Here is a 10702-nt window from a genome sequence, read left to right as displayed (position 1 = left end):
CCCTTAGGAGAACCCTCTTCTCAACCAATCACTGAGCTAATCTTCAACCTGTCAGTCAAACGTACATTATGGGGCTCTTTTAAGGGAAATCTACACACATGAAGCTGAAAATTTCACATATAACTAATAGAATTTTGACATGTCAGTTTAGCTTTTTTATCCACACAGTTGATATATGGCTCAAGCTGTAACATGAAGTCATTGTCCTACCTATTTGGCATGGATCTTACATTTTGTCTAGTGTTCTAGTGTCATTGTCCTGTTGGAAGGTGGACCTTCTGCCCAGTCTGAGGTCAAATGCTCTGGACTAGGTTTTCATCAAGGCTATTGTTACGACACACGGCACAAAGTCCTAAAAATTCACGAGATGGGTCTCAATATAAGAAAATATAGGTTTATTTAAAGTTAAACAAATAATGTCTAGGGTCAAAACATAAGGTAATAGTAGATATTTATACAACCTCAAATCAAAAAACGGTTGGAAAGGAGTCGTGGGAATCATATGGGAACACAAAAACTCAAGAACCCACTTTTCAAACAAAGACACAAAACAAAAATGAGAGAGAGCTAGACAAAATCCAGGAGCGTCTTAAATAGGTTGCCACAGGTGCAGCTGGTTTTCATTAGGGCAATCCCGCCCACCAACGAGTCGTCGGTCCTAGAATTCTCTCAAAAGAAACTGAAGTAAAAAAAACAGCTATCTCCATCTTTTGCTGTGTTAAACTTTCCTTCTACCCTGACGAGTCCCCCAGTCCCTTTCTCTGAAAAACACCCCACAGCATGATGCTGCCACGACCACCCTACTTTACTGTTGGGATGGTATTGTGCAGGTGATGAGCAATGCCTGGTTTCCTCCATTCATGATGCTTGGAACTGAGGCTCATCAGACCAGAGAAGAGTGTTTCTTCCAGTCTGAGAGTCCTTTAGATGCTTTTTTTTGTGTGCAAATTTCAAGTGGGTTTTCGTGTGTCTTAACTGAGGAGAGGCTTGAGTCTGGCCACTCTGCCATAAAGCCCAGATCTGTGGAATGTTGCAGTGATGTTTCTCCTTCTGTACATTTCTCCCATCCCCATATATGATCATGAAGCTCAACCAGAGTGACCATCAGCTTTCACCAAGGCCCTTCTCCATTGATTGCTCAGTTTGGCCAGGAGGAAGAGTATTGGTTGTTCCAAACTTCTTCCATTAAAAATTATTGAGGCTACATGCTTTTGTTAACCTACAATACAACAGACTTTTCTTTGTAGTCGTCCCCAGATCTGTGTCTTGATATAAATCTGTCTCTGAGGCAGTTCTTTTGATATGCATGACCTTTTATTGAGAGGTGTGTGCCTTTTCCAAATCAAACCCATTCAATTGAATTTGCCACTCCACTTGAAGTGTAGTAACATCTACAAGTGGGATTGGAATGCTCTTGAGCTAAATTTCAAGTGTCCCAGAAAAGGGTATGAATACTTATGCAATGTCATTTTTTTATTTGTTTTAAATTATCACAAATCTGTTTTTTGCTTCGTCATTAAGGTGTATGGAGTGTAGATTGATGGTATTTACTCTGAAAGTTACAGTACGTTTTCATAGAATGTTAATATCTTTCCTTTCAAATGATTTGATTGCTCATGATACGATATCTTTAAACGTTACACTTTTACTTTTCATTATGTTTTCAGAGTGGGCAGAACCCAAAATGTTTTCTTTTTTTTCTTTTTTTTGCACTGATGGATTCCTAGCCCTTTTCTATTCCCGTGTAAGTGAAGATAAGCGCTGTCTGTGTTTAATGTGCACTGCTGGAATGTGCTGGGCTTTGATGCGCTCTGACATTCCGACAAACACCTTTAATACCCACCTGGCTGACTAACCGTCCCATCTGCCTGTCTAATGCACAGCAGACTGTATGCTGTGTGTGTGTGCACATGGACAGCACATGTTTCTTCAGGATAGAGAGAGAGAACCAGTGTGTAGGAGAGAATAAGTCTAGATATTTAGCTCTATAAAGGGCAATAAACAGTATAAAGGCCCCACCGCGCTCTTCACGTCTTGTGCTAGAGCCACTGTTTTGTACAGCAGACAATGCAGCCCTCTGTCTGCTTTTAATTAGGATCTGTGGTGATGTCGAGGACTGGGGGCACAAGACTGATTGTGAGAGCTGAACTGTGCAGGAACCCACCATATGAAGCCACAGTCCATAAGTCAAAGGCCTTAATAAACAATAACGACCATCTCGCCTTTGATTACCAACCACAGCAGTCGCATCATGAATTGGTTATAACTCAAGGCGCCGCTACTGAAATGAGCATAAAGTGGAGAAGAGTGGGGTAAACTGTGCCACTTTTGTTTTTACTAGCAAAGATACTCTATCTTTCTATCTATCTGACTCACTGTGTTTATCTGTCCATCCCATATGGTAATTAGTGTTTGGCTTTTGAGCTTTTTTATCCATCCATCCATCCGTCTACCCGTCGATCTGTCCATCCAATATGGTAATTAAGTGGTAAATGGACTGCATTTATATAGCGCTTTCACAGACCCAATGGCCACCAAAGCGCTTTACATTTTTGCCTCACATTCACCTATTCACTCACTCATTCATACACCGACGGCGGTGCCAGCCATGCAAGGCGCCATCCAGCTCGTCGGGAGCAGCTGGGGTTAGGTGTCTTTTCTATCTATCTGACTCTGTGTCTATCTGTCCATCCAATATGGTAATTAGTGTTTGGCTTTTGAGTTTTCTATCTATCTGACTCTGTGTCTATCTGTCCATCCAATATGGTAATTATTGTTTGGCTTTTGATCGATCTATCTATCTATCTATCTATCTATCTATCTATCTATCTATCTATCTATCTATCTATCTATCTATCTATCTATCTATCTATCTATCTATCTATCTATCTATCTATCTATCTATCTATCTATCTATCTATCTATCTATCTGACTCTGCGTCTATCTGTCCATCCAATATGGTAATTGGTCTTTGGCTTTTGAGGTTTCTTTGTTCGTGTGTCTCATCTGTGGTTGCTTGCTTAGTTCTGTACTCCTAAACTTCTGTATGCTGACAAAATTCCACTTGGCGGGAGTAACGTTTTTGTATTTGGCCTGAACAACCAGATGCGTTTAGATTTAGCCAAATCACATCTTGTATGCATCTTAAACTACCTCTGCAGGCACTTTGAGGTGTTCAAGCATTATGTCTGGATTTGAGGGCCAAAGAAGACTATCTTTCCACGTCCTGTCATATCACGTCCATTCCCATAAGTGACGGCTTTGACTGATGGTGAACACAATCAGAGGATGATTCACACAATAAATAATGCTGCATTCATGGCAAGTGTCCTCAGGGAACAGAATAGTGCTGCACAATCACAGCTGAAAACCAGACTTCATCTGTCACATTCCTTATGCATCTGAGCAGATTCTTCTTCCGTAACACTTCCTTGAGTTCAGATTGTTGGGCAACCTCTACTGTACACCTGCTAAAGGGTTAATCACTCTATATCCAACCATATCCAGTCAGTCTGCAGTTTCAAGCTATGCATGAGAACCACAGTTTTGCAGGAAGGAAGGCCTAGAGTCACAATTAGTTATTTCAATATTATAGCCACGTAAACAGTGTGTAAACATGATTTTACTGAAAAGATTACTTGCTGACCATTTCTATATTCCTATATAGTCTGTTATACTCCTAATTATATTTACATTAAAACTAGATAGGTGAACATATTGTAAGTAAATGTTACCTTCATCATCTGGTATATTTCATGAACTTGAAATTGTGTCAACAATGAAACGGTAAAAAGTTTTCTAGATTCCTGTTATTAACATTTTATGGCAATGTGATCATGAAGCCTGTCTCACAGCCAAAACCACTGCAAGTCCTGCTTTAGTTTATGTCATGGCTTTGTTTCTTGAACAATCACTGCTACTTTGATTCCAGCAAAAATAGTCAAGATAGTGAGTGGAAATCGACTGATAACAGCTGGCTCCGTAATGGATCTTAAAACTGGATTATACGGATTTAAACAAGAAATCTGTTATGGGCAGCCAAGCAGAATTGCATATGATTGAGTTTTACCAACCTGGCTTCGGATTTGTAAAACATTTGTTAATTTGTTTTCCAGAACTGCGCCATGTGTCTGCCATTTGACAATATCTCATCCATTTATGTTTTAGCACTCCACAAAGTTCAAAACATTGGAAAGAATGAAATAAGAAAAACACTGGATAAAAATCGAGATCGAAATTGAGATCAAAAACAGACCCCCTGTTCCCGAAACAAGTTCAACTTGAGTTAAATGAAAGAAACTTTTTATTCAAGTTAGCATTTCCCAAAAGCATATTTACATATGTGGCAATGATGTGCTAAAATAAACATTTTTTATTACCCAGACCCGGAGATCACTCATAAAGTGTCTATAAACACTTATTTTACCACTTTGTGCATTGCCAATGTATGTGATAACCAATTCAAAATATTTTTCTAAAAAGTAACATTTTTTAAACACTTCTTTGTCTGATGGGAGGGCATGTGCACATTTCAATTATTGTAGCCCCGTCCCTCTTATCATTGGCCCTCGTCCAATTACCCAGGATGTGACCGAGAGAAAACAGCTCTTTTGGCAGCGTATGCTTCGGCACATATGGAGCTTATTGCACACCAGTCACCGCTGCCATGGGCCCACCATTGCATCTCTCACTTGCTTAACCTGGATCACACATGCATGTTCCAGGAAGCTGAGTGTACCTCTGGATGATGACCGGCTGGCCTTGCTCCTCTGGACCTGCTCCCCAATGCATGAGCCCGTCCAGTTGTAGTTTAGCTGACACTTTCATTCAAAGCAACTTACAACAAACTTATTGTTCCCATGAAGAACTTGAAGTTACAACATGAAGTAAGTGTCTTGCTCGAGTAGTAGCCTCATGGGCTGCACACAGAACACGTTTTCCATTCAAATGCGCTACTTTTCCATTGTTTTTCTATGTAAACACACGCTAGACGGACACATATAACCGCCTCGCGCATGACACAGCGTTCTAAAAACGTGGCGCTCCAGTTTAATAAGTTTAACTTTTGAAAAAACTCAAGACCTTGCAAAAATGTGTTCTGTGTGAACGAGCCCTTACGCATGGTGTGGTTGCGCTTCATGGTCCTTTCTGATTCCACCCCTCTAAGCTATGAAATGAGCCTTTCTAGCAGAAAGGAGTTGGACGTTTTCTTCCAAACTCATTTAAAACATAATTTCCATCTAAGAATGGTTTTAAACATGGCTTGTAATACGATGTAAATTACAATGTGGTAGAAATGTTAATGATGTTTCAGGAAAAAAAAAGATCAATATCATTGTTGGTGGACAAATTAAATTTGTGAAAAGTATTTTAAAGTCTAAAAGACCAAATGTGTCCATTGAAGATAGTTGAAGAAACACCCATTTATGTGATGAGATGTGATGCCAGTTCATCCCTGGAGCATCCTGAAGTTGCAGCTGCTGCTCACATGGTCCTGTTGGTTTGCATAGTGTTTTGTTTTTGAATTTGTACCTTCTACTTGGTTGGTTTGAATAATTACATTTTCTGGAACTAATCATTAGCCAGACTTGGATTTTACATATTGCCAAAGGATCTAGCTCACCTTATCTGCTCACCATCTATCCAGTACAGTTGTTCAGTAAGTCTCCATTCTCTAAAATCCTATTGCAACAGCGTCCATCTATCCATCTCCAGTACAGATGTCAGTTCGGATGCTCTCAATACTCTTACTATTCAGCATGGAAATATCTGAGTCATGATAACCTCTGGTCATTAAACATCTGCAGGATACTCCTACAGTTGCCTTAATGTCCATAGGCTCACCCAGACTCCTGTTCATGCTACATCTGCCTCTGAAAAGTATGAACACTCTTTTCCTCTGAATTCTACGAATTCAATGAATTATATCTAACTTTTCTGAAAAGTTTGTTCACATTAGATCTCTTTCCAAATGCTTTGTTTCTGTCGAAGTTTCTGTTATTACTTTTCACTTGATAAACTGTCTTGCTTTTGCTACACTTTCAGTATAATAAAAAAATGATTGCATTTCTTAAGAAATCTGGCTTATTGTAACGGGCCGAACAAGACAAGAGACGTGCGGATCCATATGCAAGGCTTTATTCCAAAACATGGTCTTAATACAGGCTAGGTCAACAAACAGCAAACAGGTATGGCAGAGGCATGACACAGAGTAATCCTTAGGCCAAGCATGGGTAGATGATCGGCGAACAATATCCAACAGGGGGCAAGGCAAAGAGAGATAATCCAGGTAAACAGCAAAAATCCAAATGAGTCCAAAGGGCTAAGCTAAGGGTGAATCCAGGAAACAATCAAGAATCAGAACAAAGGACAAGGCAAGACTAAGGTCAATGGATGGGCTCTGTAGAGAAGCTAACACTAGGGGAGTGCTAAACGAGAAAAACTACAAAGGACTACAAAACATGGCACAGAACAGGAAATAATAAAAGTCCACACGAGACAAGGAGAACACAAGACAGGAATCATGACACTTAGACCCATTCAATTTATGTAAATATAGACCAATACATGATATCTCCCACCTGGTCATACCCCCTGGAAATAGTTTTTACTTCATATATACACTTCCTCCTATTTCTAGTCCAATGCACAGTACTGAGATGGCTCTCCTCTTGGTTGTCAATGATCTCCTCTCTGTGTATTCTGGTACCTCTAGTAGTACAATGCTGCTCTATTTTGTTATTGGAACCACTGGTACACCTCTCTCCTGGTTTACGTCTTAGCTAATAGGCAGAATATATTTATCCTTATTCAGAATTACAAATCTACCGGTCCCCAAATCAAGGTGTCCCCCAGGGTTCAGTTCTTGACCCTCTTTAGTTGTTACATTACATATATTGCATTTGTTGATCATACAAAGATTGATTTTATGACTTGTTGACACAGATTTGACTTGCTATGGTGTAATAAACATTGCTGCAAATTCTGTTTACTGATATATGCCACCAAGGTAACGTTTTAGTTGAATGAAATGGATGAATTTGTTGAAAGTGCAAAAGTGTTCATCTTGGAAGCGTCAGTTAAAATGGTTTTAAGATTCGTAATATCTACTGTCAGGTAATGTAACGCTTATCTGTAGGATGATAATCATTTAGGCACAGTCCTCAAATCCAGTTTGCTTTGTTTCCCAATCCCAAATTAAATGTGATAAAAATCCAAAAAGAAACTACAGAGAGGAAAGGAAGATTAACAACAGTGATATAGAGAGAACAATTTTCCCCAGTACAAGCAAATGAGAATCTGTCATCAGTTTTCGTGAAAAGAAAAGGAAAAAAGGAAGAGGATTTCAGCAAGTTCTCCTCATAGGGAGTCATCACCTCCTTTAATAAGAATCGGGCAGGTGTGTTTCCCTTTTCCAGCTGCTGAGAGAGAGAGAGAGAACGTGTGTAAAGGAGTGGAGAGTGAAGGCTAGACACAAAAAAAAGTTTGCTGAGGAAAAGCTGCTCCAGAGAGCTGATAGATTGAGAGGTGGAAGCACTAGATGTTTTGAGACTTTGGAGGGAAAAAGTAATTAATTGAATTGTCAGCAGAGAGTCTGAAATGAAGGTAGAAATGAGTAACCCAAAAAAGGTTTCTCAAGCTTGGGACAGTCTTTCCAGCTTCACTTATCTTTTTGGGCTGGGCTAAGTTCTCTCTCTCTCTTCACTAGTTCTCTTCTCTCTTTCGCCCTCTCCTTGCATATGAGTGTAATGAGAGCCGTGCGTTGAGTTGTGGATGAGAGGCGTCAGTTTGAGAGTGAGAGGAGCGGGACAGGAACACACACACACACACTGAGCTGCTGGGAGTTTCAGCGCTGCTTGCAAGGTGAGGGTTCAATCTATCCACTTGATGCTTCTGTGCATGAATTATTGTGGACATGGCTGTTGTACTTAATCACAATTTACACAAACAGCTTACAGTTGTGTCTGAAGATGTCTGTACAGCTGTAACTAGATTTTATGTGATGTTAGCTCTTCTGTCCATGCATTCATCATTAAAGGGCTGACATTTGCTGTCAGAAAGAAGTGCAATAAACAGTGTGTGTGTGTACTGTTACATATGCAAGTGAAGTTTCTTTATTTTGTAGTGTGGTAATGGGATGATATCACTAGTAGAGTATAGTTTGACTTGCATATCAGGTGGTTATATTGGTACTTCATAAAAGTGTGAGAAATTTCTTGCTGCTTCAGTATTGTTTTTTTTTTGTTATATTTGGTAACCAAACCTTGCAAGGTTTTTTTTATAAAAAAAATTTACTGCCAAATTTAGGTAAAAAGTTGTCATTTATTTTTAATGTTATATATATATATATATATATATATATATATATATATATATATATATATATATATATATATATATATATACTGTATTTAAAGACATAAAATATTCTTTTAAATGAGCATTTCTTTTTCTTTTTTTTTACTCTTAGTGACATTTTTGAAAATACGGCATTTCAATAACTGACTAATAACCTTTTCATAGTTAATAAAGTGAAATTACTGAACCTAAATATAGGAGCCTGATAAAAACGCTCATTTAAAAGAAAATTGTTTGACAGACTATATATATATATAATTCCTGTACATGACACTGAGCCAGTTTTAAGCTTGTATTCATAGATTTACTGTCCCCTGGTTGCTCATAAAGGAAGCCTCCCAGGTAAGTCACGTTGGGAGGTCACTTACAGAGGTCAGGTCAGGTACTGGAATCTCAGATATTCTTCGCTGGCAACCTGCATCCACACCTCCCATCTTTTCCTCCGCTCTCCCCTTTGGCAATTTCCATTAATGCGTGCTCAGTCCTGTCACTGAAAGCTAGTATGGATATTCCAGGAAAGTAAAGAGTTGGCAGTGCCAGGTTACAACCATGTACAGTTACAACCAGGTTACACTGTGTGTTTGTTTGTCGGTGTCTGGGTTTCTTTAGGAAGGCTACTGTTAACCAGCAGCTGGCAGATTTTTAACTCTGAGGTCTTGTGTGTGTATATCTAGACATCTCTGTTATTTCACTTCATGAGTTATGTGGAATATTCTTGATGTAATATTTAAGAGGTTTTATTCCTTCCTCTATATAATGCACAGCCTTAAAATGAGGGGTTAAATATTTCTCTAAGATTTATTAAAGTAACTGTTATTGTAGGATATTTTCTCAAGCAGTTTTTTTTAATCACACCAGATGGTGCATATTGAAACCCCTCCTGCAAAACATGAATGACTTTTGTGGCTGCAGAAGTTGTACAGTAGTGTATAATTACATATTTTGCTGTAATCCATAATTGCATAAATAGAAGGCAGTTAATTGCTTAACTTTAAACGAGTAATAAATTTCCAGCATCAAGGCCGTCAACTCTCAGACCTAGCATAGCACTTGTAGAGTTTGTCTGTATGTTTTCCCATGTTTAAAGTCACACCAACGTGTAGACTATTTTGAACTTATATGGATGTATGCGTTTTTGCTTGCGTTTACACATACATCATACTAGTGAAAATCCCATTAAAGACATGTTTTTAGGTGACATGGTTTGTGTGTCTTGTCTACAGTGGTTATGCATATGTAAACAGATTTATATAAACAACTTCTCTGAGCCATGGAACGTAGAATAAAAGAAAAAAATAGGCATTACTAAACAAATCCAGATTGAGACGAGTCTTGGAGCGCATCCTATAATAATATCTGATGGCATAAAAGTTGGAAGCGTCACATCAGAGGCTGAAGTTAATTACTGATAAAGTGTGATTGAGGATTATGCCGTGTTTTAACGAGGATATAGCGGTGCTGGGATATTGCAAGTATTATTTGATAATTTGGATTGCTACTATGTAAAGAGTATTTAATGTACTTTAGGAACAAATGAGGAAGGAAAGGATAAAAGAATGAGGATAGGGAATGAAGAGCAGATGTGGAGAGGAGTTTGAGATTGTGGCCACCAGATGGCCTTTTAAATATATGGAATGAAATCTGTGTCCAGACAGTCCTGTTTCCTTATGTAACCTCTCACCTCAGCTCTCCCCCCTCTCTCTCTCTCTCTCTGGGTCCATGCCAATATTTCCCCTGTGTAGTTCTCATTACTCTAATAACGGCTCTGGACTGAACTCATCACAGCGTGTCACCTGCTCTCTCAGATTTTTTGCTTTCTGTCTTCACTGCAGTCCCTTTAAACTCTCTCTCACAAACACACAATGATTTTTGCGGCTGACCTTATTGCATATGCATTTATAGGAGTTTCTCTTTCAGGCGCAAAATGTTATGGGAGGAGAGTATTTAAATGAATCACGCAAGGTGATTTACTAAGGTTTGCGCTAGTCAATCTACTGGTGTTTGCGCCATTATTTAACGCCTCAAAAAAGCATGTCTTAAACCTAACGCTAATTTGCGCTGCTCTTGGTAGATTGTGTTGGTCATTATGGAAATGATCTGACTGCGTGTATGCCGAACTTTCCACTCACATCGACGCTTTCACATTACGCTCTCACGCTAATTTGCCCCTGTTTAGTAAATCTGCCCCAAAGTATGAAATAGTATTTTCCTGTAAAAAGTACACTAATTGTATTTATCTTAATATTTACAACTTTGAAAAATATTTTTTTTCTGCGGAAATGATATCATGCGGCTTGTATAAGGAGTGATGGGTCTTGTGATATTTTCCTGGTGGGTGATAAA

General features: G+C 38.8%; 1 protein-coding gene across 1 annotated transcript in view; it reads left to right on the top strand.

Moving 5' to 3' along the window:
* Positions 1-7810: 7810 nt before the first annotated feature.
* Positions 7811-10702, top strand: part of LOC130085980 (uncharacterized) — a 150153-nt gene continuing 147261 nt past the window's right edge. Inside the window, exon 1 of the mRNA XM_056252057.1 lies at positions 7811-7864. The gene's annotated coding sequence lies outside the window, so the exon portion shown is untranslated. The remainder of the gene's footprint in view (positions 7865-10702) is intronic.

Source organism: Rhinichthys klamathensis, unplaced genomic scaffold (assembly GCF_029890125.1).
Source record: "Rhinichthys klamathensis goyatoka isolate OS25496 unplaced genomic scaffold, OSU_Roscu_1.1 h1tg000092l_1, whole genome shotgun sequence".
NCBI classification, from domain to species: domain Eukaryota; kingdom Metazoa; phylum Chordata; class Actinopteri; order Cypriniformes; family Leuciscidae; genus Rhinichthys; species Rhinichthys klamathensis.
This window is presented reverse-complemented; position numbering and strand designations above follow the sequence as displayed.